The following is an 18,265-nucleotide window of genomic DNA, read 5'->3' as shown; positions in this document are numbered from 1 at the left end:
CTCCTCTCTTTCTCTTTTTCATTCCCTCCCCTCTCCTCTCTTTCTCTCTTTCCTTCCCTCTCCTCTCTTTCTCTCTCTCCTTCCATCTCTTCTCTTTCTTTCTCTCTCTCCTCCCCTCTCCTCTCTTTCTCTCTCTCTCCCCTCTCCTCTCTTTCTCTCTTTCCTTCCCTCTCCTCTCTTTCTCTCTCTCCTTCCCTCTCTTCTCTTTCTTTCTCTCTCTCCTCCCCTCTCCTCTCTTTCTCTCTCTCTCCTCCCCTCTCCTCTCTTTCTCTCTTTCCTTCCCTCTCCTCTCTTTCTCTCTCTCCTTCCCTCTCTTTCTCCTCTCTTTCTCTCTCTCCTCCCCTCTCCTCTCTTTCTCTCTCTCCTCCCCTCTCCTCTCTTTCTCTCGCTCCTCCCCTCTCCTCTATTTCTCTCTCTCCTCCCCTCTCCTCTCTCTTTCTCTCTTTCCTTCCCTCTCCTCTCCTTCCCTCTCCTCTCTTTCTCTCTCTCCTTCCCTCTCCTCTCTTTCTCTCTCTCCTCCTCTCTCCTCTCTTTCTCTCTCTCTTTCCCTCTCCCCTCTCTCTCTCCCCCTCTCTCTCTTTCTCTCTCTCTTTCCTCTCCTTCTCTCTCTCCTTCCCTCTCCTCTCTTTCTCTCTCTCATTCCCTCTCCTCTCTTTCTCTGTTTCTCTCTCTCTCCTCCCCTCTCCTCTCTTTCTCTCTTTCCTTCCCTCTCCTCTCTTTCTCTCTCTCCTTCCCTCTCTTCTCTTTCTTTCTCTCTCTCCTCCCCTCTCCTCTCTTTCTCTCTCTCTCCTCCCCTCTCCTCTCTTTCCTTCCCTCTCCTCTCTTTCTCTCTCTCCTTCCCTCTCTCTCTCCACTCTTTCTCTCTCTCCTCCCTCTCCTCTCTTTCTCTCTCTCCTCCCCTCTCCTCTCTTTCTCTCTCTCCTCCCTCTCCTCTCTTTCTCTCTCTCTCTTCCCTCTCCTCTCTTTCTCTCTCTCCCCCTCTCCTCTCTCTTTCTCTCTTTCCTTCCCTCTCCTCTCCTTCCCTCTCCTCTCTTTCTCTCTCTCCTTCCCTCTCCTCTCTTTCTCTCTCTCCTCCTCTCTCCTCTCTTTCTCTCTCTCTTTCCCTCTCCTCTCTCTCTCTCTCTCCTCCCCTCTCCTCTCTTTCTCTCTCTCTTTCCCTCTCCTCTCTTTCTCTCTCCATCCCTCTCCTCTCTTGCTCTCCCTCATTCCCTCTCCTCTCTTTCTCTCTTTCTCTCTCTCCTCCCCTCTCCTCTCTTTCTCTCTCTCCTCCCCTCTCCTCTCTTTCTCTCTCCTCCCCTCTCCTCTCTTTCTCTCTCTCCTTCCCTCTCCTCTCTTTCTCTCTCTCCTTCCCTCTCTCTCTCCACTCTTTCTCTCTCTCCTCCCCTCTCCTCTCTTTCTCTCTCTCCTCCCCTCTCTCTCTTTCTCTCTCTCCTCCCCTCTCCTCTCTTTCTCTCTCTCCTTCCCTCTCCTCTCTTTCTCTCTCTCCCCCCTCTCCTCTCTCTTTCTCTCTTTCCTTCCCTCTCCTCTCCTTCCCTCTCCCCTCTTTCTCTCTCTCCTTCCCTCTCCTCTCTTTCTCTCTCTCCTCCTCTCTCTCTCTTTCTCTCTCTCTTTCCCTCTCCTCTCTCTCTCTCTCTCCCCTCTCCTCTCTTTCTCTCTCTCCATCCCTCTCCTCTCTTGCTCTCCCTCATTCCCTCTCCTCTCTTTCTCTCTTTCTCTCTCTCCTCCCCTCTCCTCTCTTTCTCTCTCTCCTCCCCTCTCCTCTCTTTCTCTCTCCTCCCCCTCTCCTCTCTTTCTCTCTCTCCTTCCCTCTCCTCTCTCTCTCTCTCTCTCTCTCTCTCTCTCTTCTCTCTCTCTCTCTCTCTCCTCCCCTTTCTATCTCTCCTCCCCTCTCTCTTTCTCTCTCTCCTCCCCTCTCTCTCTCTTTCTCTCTCTCCTTCCCTCACTCTCTCTCTCCTCCCCTCTCCTCTCTTTCTCTCTCTCCTTCCCTCCTCTCTCTCTCTCTCCTCCCTTCTCCTCTCTTTCTCTCTCCTCCCCTCTCCTCTCTTTCTCTCTCTCTTTCCCTCTCCTCTCTTTCTCTCTCTCTTTCCCTCTCCTCTCTTTCTCTCTCTCCTTCCCTCTCCTCTCTTTCTCTCTCTCCTCTATTTCTCTCTCTCCTCCTCTCTTTCTCTCTCTCCTTCCCTCTCTTTCTCTCTCTCTTTTCCCTCTCCTCTCTCTCTCTCCTCCCCTCTCCTCTCTTTCTCTCTCTCCTCCCCTCTCCTCTCTTTCTCTCTCTCCTCCCCTCTCCTCTCTCTCTTTCTCTCTCTCCTTCCCTCTCCATCTCTCTCTCTCACTATCCTCCCAACTCTCCTCCTCCCTTTTGTTAAAAATGTCTACATAGCCTTCATAGATAATTGTAGAGACCAGCTGACTATTATTCATGGAGAGACCAGCTGAATATTATACATGTAGAGACCAGCTGAATATTATACATGTAGAGACCAGCTGACTATTATACATGTAGAGACCAGCTGAATATTATACATGTAGAGACCAGCTGACTATTATACATGGAGAGACCAGCTGAATATTATACATGGAGAGACCAGCTGACTATTATACATGTAGAGACCAGCTGAATATTATACATGTAGAGACCAGCTGACTATTATACATGGAGAGACCAGCTGACTATTATACATGTAGAGACCAGCTGAATCATGTAGAATCATATGGAATCATGTAGTAACATGTAGAATCATGTAGTAACATGTAGAATCATATAGAATCATGTAGTAACATGTAGAATCATGTAGTAACATATAGAATCATATGGAATCATGTAGAATCCTGCAGTAACATGTAGAATCATATGGAATCATGTAGTAACATGTAGAATCATGTAGTAACATGTAGAATCATGTGGAATCATGTAGTAACATGTAGAATCATATGGAATCATGTAGAATCCTGCAGTAACATGTAGAATCATGTAGTAACATGTAGAATCATATGGAATCATGTAGAATCATGTAGTAACATGTAGAATCATGTGGAATCATGTTGTAACTTATAGAATCATGTAGTAACATATAGAATCATATGGAATCATGTAGAATCATGTAGTAACATGTAGAATCATGTGGAATCATGTTGTAACTTATAGAATCATGTAGTAACATGTAGAATCATGTGGAATTATGTAGTAACATGTAGAATCATGTAGTAACATATAGAATCATATGGAATCATGTAGTAACATGTAGAATCATGTAGTAACATATAGAATCATATGGAATCATGTAGAATCATATAGAATCATGTAGTAACATATAGAAACATGTAGAATCATGTAGTAACATGTAGAATCATGTAGAATCATGTAGTAATATGTAGAATCATATTGAATCATGTAGTAACATATAGAATCATATGGAATCATGTAGTAACATGTAGAATCATGTAGAATCATGTAGTAATATGTAGAATCATATGGAATCATGTAGTAACATGTAGAATCATGTAGTAACATATAGAATCATATGGAATCATGTAGTAATATGTAGAATCATATTGAATCATGTAGTAACATGTAGAATCATATGGAATCATGTAGTAACATGTAGAATCATATGGAATCATGTAGTAACATGTAGAATCATATGGAATCATGTAGTAACATATGAAATCATGTAGTAACATGTAGAATCATGTAGAATCATATGGAATCATGTAGTAACATATAGAATCATGTAGTAACATGTAGAATCATATGGAATCATGTAGTAACATGTAGAATCATGTAGTAACATGTAGAATCATATGGAATCATATGGAATCATGTAGTAACATATAGAATCATGTGGAATCATCTAGTAACATATAGAATCATGTAGTAACATGTAGAATCATATGGAATCATGTAGTAACATATAGAAACATGTAGAATCATGTAGAATCATGTAGTAACATGTAGAATCATGTAGTAACATATAGAATCATGTAGTAACATGTAGAATCATATAGAATCATGTAGTAACATATAGAAACATGTAGAATCATGTAGAATCATGTAGTAACATGTAGAATCATGTAGTAACATGTCAGAGTCATGTAGTAACATGTAGAATCATATGGAATCATGTAGTAACATGTAGAATCATGTAGTAACATATAGAATCATGTAGTAACATGTAGAATCATGTAGTAACATGTAGAATCATGTAGTAACATGTAGAATCATGTAGTAACATGTAGAATCATGTAGTAACATGTAGAACCATGTAGTAACATGTAGAATCATGTAGTAACATGTAGAATCATGTAGTAACATGTAGAACCATGTAGTAACATGTAGAATCATGTAGTAACATATAGAATCATGTAGAAACATGTAGAATCATGTAGTAACATGTAGAATCATGTAGTAACATGTAGAATCATGTAGTAACATGTAGAATCATGTAGTAACATGTAGAATCATGTAGTAACATGTAGAATCATGTAGTAACATGTAGAATCATGTAGTAACATGTAGAATCATGTAGTAACATGTAGAATCATGTAGAATCATGTAGTAACATATAGAATCATGTAGAATCATGTAGAATCATGTAGTAACATGTAGAATCATGTAGTAACATGTAGAATCATGTAGTAACATGTAGAATCATGTAGTAACACATGGAATCATATAGAATCATATAGAATCATGAAGTAACATGTAGAATCATGTAGTAACATGTAGAATCATGTAGAATCATGTAGTAACATATAGTAACATGTAGAATCATGTAGAATCATGTAGAATCATGTAGTAACATGTAGAATCATGTAGTAACATGTAGAATCATGTAGTAACATGTAGAATCATGTAGTATCATGTAGTAACATGTAGAGTCATGTAGAATCATATAGAATCATGTAGTAACATATAGAAACATGTAGAATCATATAGAATCATGTAGTAACATATAGAAACATGTAGAATCATGTAGAATCATGTAGTCCTTCTGTAGCTCAGTTGGTAGAGCATGGCGCTTGTAACGCCAGGTTAGTGGGTTCGATTCCGGGACCACCCATACGTAGAATGTATGCACACATGACTGTAAGTCGCTTTGGATAAAAGCGTCTGCTAAATGGCATATATTATTATTATATATTATAGTAACATGGAGAAACATGTAGGATCATATAGAATCATGTAGTAACATATAGAATCATATGGAATCATGTAGTAACATGTAGAATCATATGGAATCATGTAGTAACATGTAGAATCATGTAGTAACATGTAGAATCATGTAGTAACATATAGAAACATGTAGAATCATATAGAATCATGTAGTAACATGTAGAATCATATGGAATCATGTAGTAACATGTAGAATCATATGGAATCCTGTAGAATCATATAGAACCATGTAGTAACATGTAGAATCATATAGAATCATGTAGTAACACATAGAATCATGTAGAATCATATAGAATCATGTAGTAACATGTAGAATCATGTAGAATCATATAGAATCATGTAGTAACATGTAGAATCATGTAGAATCATATAGAATCATGTAGTAACATGTAGAATCATGTAGAATCATATAGAATCATGTAGTAACATGTAGAATCATGTAGAATCATGTAGTAACATATAGAAACATGTAGAATCATGTAGAATCATGTAGTCCTTCTGTAGCTCAGTTGGTAGAGCATGGCGCTTGTAACGCCAGGTTAGTGGGTTCGATTCCCGGGACCACCCATACGTAGAATGTATGCACACATGACTGTAAGTCGCTTTGGATAAAAGCGTCTGCTAAATGGCATATATTATTATTATATATTATAGTAACATGGAGAAACATGTAGGATCATATAGAATCATGTAGTAACATATAGAATCATATGGAATCATGTAGTAACATGTAGAGTCATGTAGTAACATATAGAAACATGTAGAATCATGTAGAATCATATAGAATCGTGTAGTAACATATAGAATCATATGGAATCATGTAGTAACATGTAGAATCATATGGAATCATGTAGTAACATATAGAATCATATAGAATCAAATAGAATCATGAAGTAACATGTAGAATCATGTAGTAACATGTAGAATCATGTAGAATCATGTAGTAACATATAGAAACATGTAGAAACATGTAGAATCATGTAGAATCATGTAGTAACATGTAGAATCATGTAGTAACATGTAGAATCATGTAGAATCATGTAGTAACATGTAGAATCATGTAGAATCATATAGAATCATGTAGTAACATATAGAAACATGTAGAATCATGTAGAATCATATAGAATCATGTAGTAACATATAGAAACATGTAGAATCATGTAGAATCATATAGAATCATGTAGTAACATGTAGAATCATATAGAATCATGTAGTAACATGTAGAATCATGTAGAATCATATAGAATCATGTAGTAACATGTAGAATCATGTAGAATCATATAGAATCATGTAGTAACATATAGAAACATGTAGAATCATGTAGAATCATATAGAATCATGTAGTAACATATAGAAACATGTAGAATCATGTAGAATCATATAGAATCATGTAGTAACATGTAGAATCATGTAGAATAATATAGAATCATGTAGTAACATGTAGAATCATGTAGAATCATATAGAATCATATAGAATCATGTAGTAACATGTAGAATCATGTAGAATCGTATAGAATCATGTAGTAACATATAGAAACATGTAGAATCATGTAGTAACATATAGAATCATGTAGAATCATATAGAATCATGTAGTAACATGTAGAATCATGTAGAATCATGTAGAATCATGTAGTAACATGTAGAATCATGTAGAATCATGTAGAATCATGTAGTAACATATAGAATCATGTAGAATCATATAGAATCATGTAGTAACATGTAGAATCATGTAGAATCATGTAGAATCATGTAGAATCATGTAGAATCATGTAGAATCATGTAGAATCATATAGAATCATGTAGAATCATATGGAATCATATACTAACATGTAGAATCATGTAGTAACATGTAGAATCATGTAGTAACATATAGAATCATGTAGAATCATGTAGTAACATGTAGAATCATATAGAATCATGTAGTAACATGTAGAATCATGTAGTAACATGTAGAATCATGTAGTAACATATAGAATCATATGGAATCATGTAGAATCATGTAGTAACATGTAGAATCATGTAGTAACATGTAGAATCATGTAGTAACATGTAGAATCATGTAGAATCATGTAGAATCATGTAGAATCATATAGAATCATGTAGAATCATGTAGTAACATGTAGAATCATATAGAATCATGTAGAATCATGTAGTAACATGTAGAATCATGTAGTAACATGTAGAATCATGTAGTAACATATAGAATCATATGGAATCATGTAGAATCATGTAGTAACATGTAGAATCATGTAGTAACATGTAGAATCATGTAGTAACATGTAGAATCATGTAGAATCATGTAGTAACATGTAGAATCATGTAGTAACATGTAGAATCATGTAGTAACATGTAGAATCATGTAGAATCATGTAGTAACATATAGAATCATGTAGAATCATATAGAATCATGTAGTAACATATAGAAACATGTAGAATCATGTAGAATCATATAGAATCATGTAGTAACATGTAGAATCATGTAGAATAATATAGAATCATGTAGTAACATGTAGAATCATGTAGAATCATATAGAATCATGTAGTAACATGTAGAATCATGTAGAATAATATAGAATCATGTAGTAACATGTAGAATCATGTAGTAACATGTAGAATCATGTAGAATCATGTAGTAACATGTAGAATCATATAGAATCATTTAGAATAATGTAGAATCATATAGAATCATGTAGAATCATATGGAATCATGTAGTAACATGTAGAATCATGTAGAATCATATAGAATCATGTAGAATCATGTAGTAACATGTAGAATCATGTAGAATCATGTAGTAACATGTAGAATCATGTAGTAACATGTAGAATCATGTAGTAACATATAGAATCATATAGAATCATGTAGAATCATGTAGTAACATGTAGAATCATGTAGTAACATGTAGAATCATGTAGAATCATGTAGAATCATGTAGAATCATATAGAATCATGTAGAATCATGTAGTAACATGTAGAATCATGTAGAATCATGTAGAATCATGTAGAATCATGTAGAATCATGTAGAATCATATAGAATCATGTAGTAACATGTAGAATCATGTAGTAACATGTAGAATCATGTAGAATCATGTAGAATCATGTAGTAACATGTAGAATCATGTAGAATCATGTAGAATCATATAGAATCATGTAGAATCATATGGAATCATATACTAACATGTATAATCATGTAGTAACATATAGAATCATGTAGAATCATGTAGAATCATGTAGAATCATATAGAATCATGTAGAATCATATGGAATCATATACTAACATGTAGAATCATGTAGTAACATGTAGAATCATGTAGTAACATGTAGAATCATGTAGTAACATATAGAATCATATGGAATCATGTAGTAACATGTAGAATCATGTAGTAACATGTAGAATCATGTAGTAACATGTAGAATCATATGGAATCATGTAGAATCATGTAGTAACATGTAGAATCATATGGAAACATGTAGAATCATATGGAATCATGTAGAATCATATGGAATCATGTAGAATCATGTAGTAACATGTAGAATCATATGGAAACATGTAGAATCATATGGAATCATGTAGAATCATATGGAATCATGTAGAATCATGTAGTAACATGTAGAATCATGTAGTAACATGTAGAATCATATAGAATCATGTAGAATCATGTAGTAACATGTAGAATCATATGGAATCATGTAGAATCATGTAGTAACATGTAGAATCATATGGAAACATGTAGAATCATATGGAATCATGTAGAATCATATGGAATCATGTAGAATCATGTAGTAACATGTAGAATCATGTAGTAACATGTAGAATCATATAGAATCATGTAGAATCATGTAGTAACATGTAGAATCATATGGAATCATGTAGAATCATGTAGTAACATGTAGAATCATATGGAATCATGTAGAATCATGTAGTAACATGTAGAATCATATGGAATCATGTAGAATCATGTAGTAACATGTAGAATCATGTATTATCATGTAGTAACATATAGAATCATGTAGTAACATGTAGAATCATGTAGTAACTTGTATAATCATGTAGTAACATGTAGAATCATGTAGTAACATGTAGAATCATGTAGTAACATGTAGTAACATGTAGTAACATGTAGAATCATGTAGTAACATGTAGAATCATGTAGTAACATGTAGTAACATGTAGTAACATGTAGAATCATATGGAATCATGTAGTAACATGTAGAATCATGTAGTAACATGTAGTAACATGTAGTAACATGTAGAATCATATGGAATCATGTAGAATCATGTAGTAACATGTAGTAACATGTAGTAACATGTAGAATCATATGGAAACATGTAGAATCATATGGAATCATGTAGAATCATGTAGTAACATGTAGAATCATGTAGTAACATGTAGAATCATATAGAATCATGTAGAATCATGTAGTAACATATAGAATCATATGGAATCATGTAGTAACATGTAGAATCATGTAGTAACATGTAGAATCATGTAGTAACATGTAGAATCATATGGAATCATGTAGAATCATGTAGTAACATGTAGAATCATGTATTATCATGTAGTAACATATAGAATCATGTAGTAACATGTAGAATCATGTAGTAACATGTAGAATCATGTAGTAACATGTAGAATCATGTAGTAACATGTAGTAACATGTAGAATCATATGGAATCATGTAGTAACATGTAGTAACATGTAGAATCATATGAAATCATGTAGTAACATGTAGTAACATGTAGTAACATGTAGAATCATATGGAATCATGTAGAATCATGTAGTAACATGTAGAATAATGTAGTAACATGTAGAATCATGTAGAATCATGTAGTAACATGTAGAATCATATGGAAACATGTAGAATCATATGGAATCATGTAGAATCATGTAGTAACATGTAGAATCATGTAGTAACATGTAGAATCATATAGAATCATGTAGAATCATGTAGTAACATGTAGAATCATATGGAATCATGTAGAATCATGTAGTAACATGTAGAATCATATGGAATCATGTAGAATCATGTAGTAACATGTAGAATCATATGGAATCATGTAGAATCATGTAGTAACATGTAGAATCATGTATTATCATGTAGTAACATATAGAATCATGTAGTAACATGTAGAATCATGTAGTAACTTGTAGAATCATGTAGTAACATGTAGAATCATGTAGTAACATGTAGAATCATGTAGTAACATGTAGTAACATGTAGTAACATGTAGAATCATGTAGAATCATGTAGAATCATGTAGTAACATGTAGTAACATGTAGTAACATGTAGAATCATATGGAATCATGTAGTAACATGTAGAATCATGTAGTAACATGTAGTAACATGTAGTAACATGTAGAATCATATGGAATCATGTAGTAACATATAGAATCATGTAGTAACATGTAGAATCATGTAGTAACATGTAGAATCATGTAGTAACATGTAGAATCATGTAGTAACATGTAGTAACATGTAGAATCATATGGAATCATGTAGTAACATGTAGTAACATGTAGAATCATATGAAATCATGTAGTAACATGTAGAATCATGTAGTAACATGTAGAATCATATGGTAACATGTAGTAACATATAGAATCATATGGAATCATGTAGTGACATGTAGAATCATATGGAATCATGTTGTAACATATAGAATCATATGGAATCATGTTGTAACATGTAGAATCATGTTGTAACATGTAGAATCATGTTGTAACATGTAGAATCATGTGGAATCATGTAGAATCATATGGAATCATAGTCAGTGTGTGGGGGTACAGGTTAGTAATGAGGCTATAGACAGGGGGTACCGGTACCAAGTCAGTGTGTGGGGGTTCAGGTTAGTAATGAGGCTATAGACAGGGGGTACCGGTACCAAGTCAGTGTGTGGGGGTTCAGGTTAGTAATGAGGCTATAGACAGGGGGTACCGGTACCGAGTCAATGTGTGGGGGTACAGGTTAGTAATGAGGCTATAGACAGGGGGTACCGGTACCAAGTCAGTGTGTGGGGGTACAGGTTAGTAATGAGGCTATAGACAGGGGGTACCGGTACCAAGTCAGTGTGTGGGGGTACAGGTTAGTAATGAGGCTATAGACAGGGGGTACCGGTACCAAGTCAGTATGTGGGGGTACAGGTTAGTAATGAGGCTATAGACAGGGGTACCGGTACCAAGTCAGTGTGTGGGGGGTACAGGTTAGTAATGAGGCTATATACAGGGGGTACCGGTACCAAGTCAGTATGTGGGGGGTACAGGTTAGTAATGAGGCTATAGACAGGGGTACCGGTACCGAGTCAATGTGTGGGGGTACAGGTTACATTTACATTACATTTAAGTCATTTAGCAGACGCTCTTATCCAGAGCGACTTACAAATTGGTGCATTCACCTTATGACATTCAGTGGAACAGCCACTTTACAATAGTGCATCTAAATCTTTTAGGGGGAGTGAGAAGGATTACTTATCCTATCCTAGGTATTCCTTAAAGAGGTGGGGTTTCAGGTGTCTCTGGAGGTGGTGATTGACTCCGCTGTCCTGGCGTCGTGAGGGAGTTTGTTCCACCATTGGGGGCCAGAGCAGCGAACAGTTTTGACTGAGCTGAGCGGGAACTGTACTTCCTCAGTGGTAGGGAGGCGAGCAGGCCAGAGGTGGATGAACGCAGTGCCCTTGTTTGGGTGTAGGGCCTGATCAGAGCCTGGAGGTACTGAGGTGCCGTTCCCCTCACAGCTGGAGTGGGGCAAGCACCATGGTCTTGTAGCGGATGCGAGCTTCAACTGGAAGCCAGTGGAGAGAGAAACGGAGGAGCGGGGTGACGTGAGAGATCTTGGGAAGGTATGAACACCAGACGGGCTGCGGCGTTCTGGATGAGTTGTAGGGGTTTAATGGCACAGGCAGGGAGCCCAGCCAACAGCGAGTTGCAGTAATCCAGACGGGAGATGACAAGTGCCTGGATTAGGACCTGCGCCGCTTCCTGTGTGAGGCAGGGTCCTGTTACTCTGCGGATGTTGTAGAAACATGAACCTACAGGAACGGGCCACCGCCTTGATGTTAGTTGAGAACGACAGGGTGTTGTCCAGGATCACGCCAAGGTTCTTAGCGCTCTGGGAGGAGGACACAATGGAGTTGTCAACCGTGATGGCGAGATCATAGAACGGGCAGTCCTTCCCTGGGAGGAAGAGCAGCTCCGTCTTGCCGAGGTTCAGCTTGAGGTGGTGATCCGTCATCCACACTGATATGTCTGCCAGACATGCAGAGATGCGATTCGCCACCTGGTCATCAGAAGGGGGAAAGGAGAAGATTAATTGTGTGTCGTCTGCATAGCAATGATAGGAGAGACCATGTGAGGTTATGACAGAGCCAAGTGACTTTGTGTATAGCGAGAATAGGAGAGGGCCTAGAACAGAGCCCTGGGGACACCAGTGGTGAGAGCGCGTGGTGAGGAGACAGATTCTCGCCACGCCACCTGGTAGGAGCGACCTGTCAGGTAGGACTGTAATCTGAAGCGTGGGCCGCGCCGGAGATGCCCAACTCGAAGAGGGTGGAGAGGAGGATCTGATGGTTCACAGTATCGAAGGCAGCCGATAGGTCTAGAAGGATGAGAGCAACCCATATATTATTATTATTATTATTATTATTATAGGAGAGAGAGTTAGCTTTAGCAGTGTGGAGCGCCTCCGTTATCGATGCAGAGAAGAGCAGTCTCAGTTGAATGACTAGTCTTGAAACCTGACTGATTTGGATCAAGAAGGTCATTCTGAGAGAGATAGCGGTAGAGCTGGCCAAGGACGGCACGTTCAAGAGTTTTGGTTAGATGTAATTTGTACATGTAGGTAGGGGTAAAGTGACTATGCATAGATAATAAACAGCGAGTAGCAGCAGTGTTAAAACAAATGGAGGGGTGTCAATGTAATAGTCCGGTGGCCATTTGATTAATTGTTCAGCAGTCTGATGGCTTGGGGGTGGAAGCTGTTCAGCAGTCTGATGGCTTGGGGATAGAAGCTGTTCAGCAGTCTGATGGCTTGGGGGTAGAAGCTGTTCAGCAGTCTGATGGCTTGGGGATAGAAGCTGTTCAGCAGTCTGATGGCTTGGGGGTAGAACTGCTGTTCAGCAGTCTAATGGCTTGGGGGTAGAATCTGTTCAGCAGTCTGATGGCTTTGGGGTAGAAGCTGTTCAGCAGTCTGATGGCTTGGTGGTAGAAGCTGTTCAGCAGTCTGATGGCTTGGAGATAGAAGCTGTTCAGCAGTCTGATGGCTTGGGGGTAGAAGCTGTTCAGCAGTCTGATGGCTTGGGGGTGGAAGCTGTTCAGCAGCCTGATGGCAGGGGGTAGAAGCTGTTCAGCAGTCTAATGGCTTGGTGGTAGAAGCTGTTCAGCAGTCTGATGGCTTGGAGTGGTAGAAGCTGTTCAGCAGTCTGATAGCAGTGGAGGGGAGTGGGGGTAGAAGCTGTTCAGCAGTCTCATGGCTTGGGGAGTAGAAGCTGTTCAGCAGTCTGATGGATGGGGAAACTGTTCAGCAGCCTGATGGCTTGGTGGTAGAAGCTGTTCAGCAGTCTGATGGCTTGGTGGTAGAAGCTGTTCAGCAGTCTGATGGCTTGGGGGTAGAAGCTGTTCAGCAGTCTAATGGCTTGGGGGTAGAAGCTGTTCAGCAGTCTTATGGCTTGGGGTAGAAGCTGTTCAGCAGTCTGATGGCTTGGGGGTAGAAGCTGTTCAGCAGTCTGATGGCTTGGGGGTAGAAGCTGTTCAGCAGTCTGATGGCTTGGGGGGAGAAGCTGTTCAGCAGTCTGATGGCTTGGGGGGAGAAGCTGTTCAGCAGTCTGATTGCTTGGGGGTAGAAGCTGTTCAGCAGTCTGATGGCTTGGGGGTAGAAGCTGTTCAGCAGTCTCATGGCTTGGGGGTGGAAGCTGTTCAGCAGTCTGATGGCTTGGGGGTAGAAGCTGTTAAGGAGCCTTTTGGTTCTAGACTTGGCGCTCCGGTACCGCTTGCCGTGCGGCAGCAGAGAGAACAGACTTTGACTAGGGAGGCTGGAGTATCTCATCTGTTCTTATGAATCAACTCTGATATAGTAACAGTGGAGGGGAGTGAGGTAGAACTGTACCTGTTATCTGATATAGAAACAGTGGAGGGGAGTGAGGTAGAACTGTACCTGTTATCTGATATAGAAACAGTGGAGGGGAGTGAGGTAGAACTGTACCTGTTATCTGATATAGAAACAGTGGAGGGGAGTGGGGTAGAACTGTACCTGTTATCTGATATAGAAACAGTGGAGGGGAGTGAGGTAGAACTGTACCTGTTATCTGATATAGAAACAGTGGAGGGGAGTGGGGTAGAACTGTACCTGTTATCTGATATAGAAACAGTGGAGGGGAGTGGGGTAGAACTGTACCTGTTATCTGATATAGAAACAGTGGAGGGGAGTGGGGTAGAGCTGTACCTGTTATCTGATATAGAAACAGTGGAGGGGAGTGGGGTAGAACTGTACCTGTTATCTGATATAGAAACAGTGGAGGGGAGTGGGGTAGAACTGTACCTGTTATCTGATATAGAAACAGTGGAGGGGAGTGGGGTAGAACTGTACCTGTTATCTGATATAGAAACAGTGGAGGGGAGTGGGGTAGAACTGTACCTGTTATCTGATATAGAAACAGTGGAGGGGAGTGGGGTAGAACTGTACCTGTTATCTGATATAGAAACAGTGGAGGGGAGTGAGGTAGAACTGTACCTGTTATCTGATATAGAAACAGTGGAGGGGAGTGAGGTAGAACTGTACCTGTTATCTGATATAGAAACAGTGGAGGGGAGTGGGGTAGAACTGTACCTGTTATCTGATATAGAAACAGTGGAGGGGAGTGGGGTAGAACTGTACCTGTTATCTGATATAGAAACAGTGGAGGGGAGTGGGGTAGAGCTGTACCTGTTATCTGATATAGAAACAGTGGAGGGAAGTGAGGTTATCTGAACTGTACCTGTTATCTGATATAGAAACAGTGGAGGGGAGTGAGGTAGAACTGTACCTGTTATCTGATATAGAAACAGTGGAGGGGGAGTGAGGTAGAGCTGTACCTGTTATCTGATATAGAAACAGTGGAGGGGAGTGAGGTAGAGCTGTACCTGTTATCTGATATAGAAACAGTGGAGGGGTGGGGTAGAGCTGTACCTGTTATCTGATATAGAAACAGTGGAGGGGTGAGGTAGAACTGTACCTGTTATCTTATATAGAAACAGTGGAGGGAGTGGGGTAGAGCTGTACCTGTTATCTGATATAGAAACAGTGGAGGGTAGTGAGGTAGAGCTGTACCTGTTATCTGATATAGAAACAGTGGAGGGGAGTGAGGTAGAGCTGTACCTGTTATCTGATATAGAAACAGTGGAGGGGAGTGAGGTAGAGCTGTACCTGTTATCTGATATAGAAACAGTGGAGGGGAGTGAGGTAGAACTGTACCTGTTATCTGATATAGAAACAGTGGAGGGGAGTGGGGTAGAACTGTACCTGTTATCTGATATAGAAACAGTGGAGGGGAGTGGGGTAGAACTGTACCTGTTATCTGATATAGAAACAGTGGAGGGGAGTGGGGTAGAACTGTACCTGTTATCTGATATAGAAACAGTGGAGGGGAGTGAGGTAGAACTGTACCTGTTATCTGATATAGAAACAGTGGAGGGGAGTGGGGTAGAGCTGTACCTGTTATCTGATATAGAAACAGTGGAGGGGAGTGGGGTAGAACTGTACCTGTTATCTGATATAGAAACAGTGGAGGGTAGTGGGGTAGAACTGTACCTGTTATCTGATATAGAAACAGTGGAGGGGAGTGGGGTAGAACTGTACCTGTTATCTGATATAGAAACAGTGGAGGGGAGTGAGGTAGAACTGTACCTGTTATCTGATATAGAAACAGTGGAGGGGAGTGAGGTAGAGCTGTACCTGTTATCTGATATAGAAACAGTGGAGGGGAGTGAGGTAGAGCTGTACCTGTTATCTGATATAGAAACAGTGGAGGGGAGTGGGGTAGAGCTGTACCTGTTATCTGATATAGAAACAGTGGAGGGGAGTGAGGTAGAACTGTTGTTGGAATGACATAGATCTTATTCACGTACTGTGCATTTGGAAAGTATTCAGACCCCTTGACATTTTTATGTTACAGACTTATTCTAAAATGTATTAAATTATATTTTACACACAGTACTCCATAATGACAAAATGAAAACAGGTTTAGACATTTTTTCTCATTTATAAAAAAAGAAAAACAAAAACGTTATTTCCGTAAGTATTCAGACCCTTTGCTATGAGACTCGAAATTGAGCTCAGTTGCATCCTGTTTCCATTGATCATCCTTGAGATGTTTCTACATAGACCCAGATACTTAGACCCAGATACATAGACATAAAGTAGACCCAGACCCAGATACATAGACCCAGATACATAGATATAGACCCAGATACATAGACCCATATACATAGACATAAAGTAGACCCAGACCCAGATACATAGACCCAGATACATAGACATAAAGTAGACCCAGACCCAGATACATAGACCCAGATACATAGACATAAAGTAGACCCAGACCCAGATACATAGACCCAGATACATAGACATAAAGTAGACCCAGATACATAGACATAAAGTAGACCCAGATACATAGACCCAGATACATAGACCCAGATACATAGACATAAAGTAGACCCAGATACATAGACATAAAGTAGACCCAGATACATAGACATAAAGTAGACCCAGATACATAGACATAAAGTAGACCCAGATACATAGACCCAGATACATAGACATACAGTAGACCCAGATACATAGACATACAGTAGACCCAGATACATAGACATAAAGTAGACCCAGATACATAGACATAAAGTAGACCCAGATACATAGACCCAGATACATAGACATACAGTAGACCCAGATACATAGACATACAGTAGACCCAGACCCAGATACATAGACATACAGTAGACCCAGATACATAGACCCAGATACATAGACCCAGATACATAGACATACAGTAGACCCAGATACATAGACCCAGATACATAGACATACAGTAGACCCAGATACATAGACATACAGTAGACCCAGACCCAGATACATAGACATACAGTAGACCCAGACCCAGATACATAGACATACAGTAGACCCAGATACATAGACATACAGTAGACCCAGACCCAGATACATAGACATACAGTAGACCCAGACCCAGATACATAGACATAAAGTAGACCCAGATACATAGACATAAAGTAGACCCAGATACATAGACATAAAGTAGACCCAGATACATAGACATAAAGTAGACCCAGATACATAGACATAAAGTAGACCCAGATACATAGACATAAGTAGACCCAGATACATAGACCCAGATACATAGACATACAGTAGACCCAGATACATAGACATACAGTAGACCCAGACCCAGATACATAGACATACAGTAGACCCAGATACATAGACCCAGATACATAGACATACAGTAGACCCAGATACATAGACCCAGATACATAGACATACAGTAGACCCAGATACATAGACATAAAGTAGACCCAGACCCAGATACATAGACATACAGTAGACCCAGACCCAGATACATAGACATACAGTAGACCCAGACCCAGATACATAGACATACAGTAGACCCAGATACATAGACATACAGTAGACCCAGATACATAGACATAAAGTAGACCCAGATACATAGACATACAGTAGACCCAGATACATAGACATAAAGTAGACCCAGACCCAGATACATAGACATAAAGTAGACCCAGACCCAGATACATAGACATAAAGTAGACCCAGACCCAGATACATAGACATAAAGTAGACCCAGATACATAGACATAGACATACAGTAGACCCAGACCCAGATGCAAACATTCTGTTAAAAACAGCGAATGGTCACAACGACAGAAACGCATGCAAGCACGCACACACACACACACACACACACACACACACACACACACACACACACACACACACACACACACACACACACACACACACACACACACACACACACACACACACACACACACACACACACACACACACCCTCCCAGACAGCCGCGTGGTG

The sequence above is a fragment of the Oncorhynchus keta genome, chromosome 19, assembly GCF_023373465.1.
Source record: "Oncorhynchus keta strain PuntledgeMale-10-30-2019 chromosome 19, Oket_V2, whole genome shotgun sequence".
NCBI classification, from domain to species: domain Eukaryota; kingdom Metazoa; phylum Chordata; class Actinopteri; order Salmoniformes; family Salmonidae; genus Oncorhynchus; species Oncorhynchus keta.
This window is presented reverse-complemented; position numbering follows the sequence as displayed.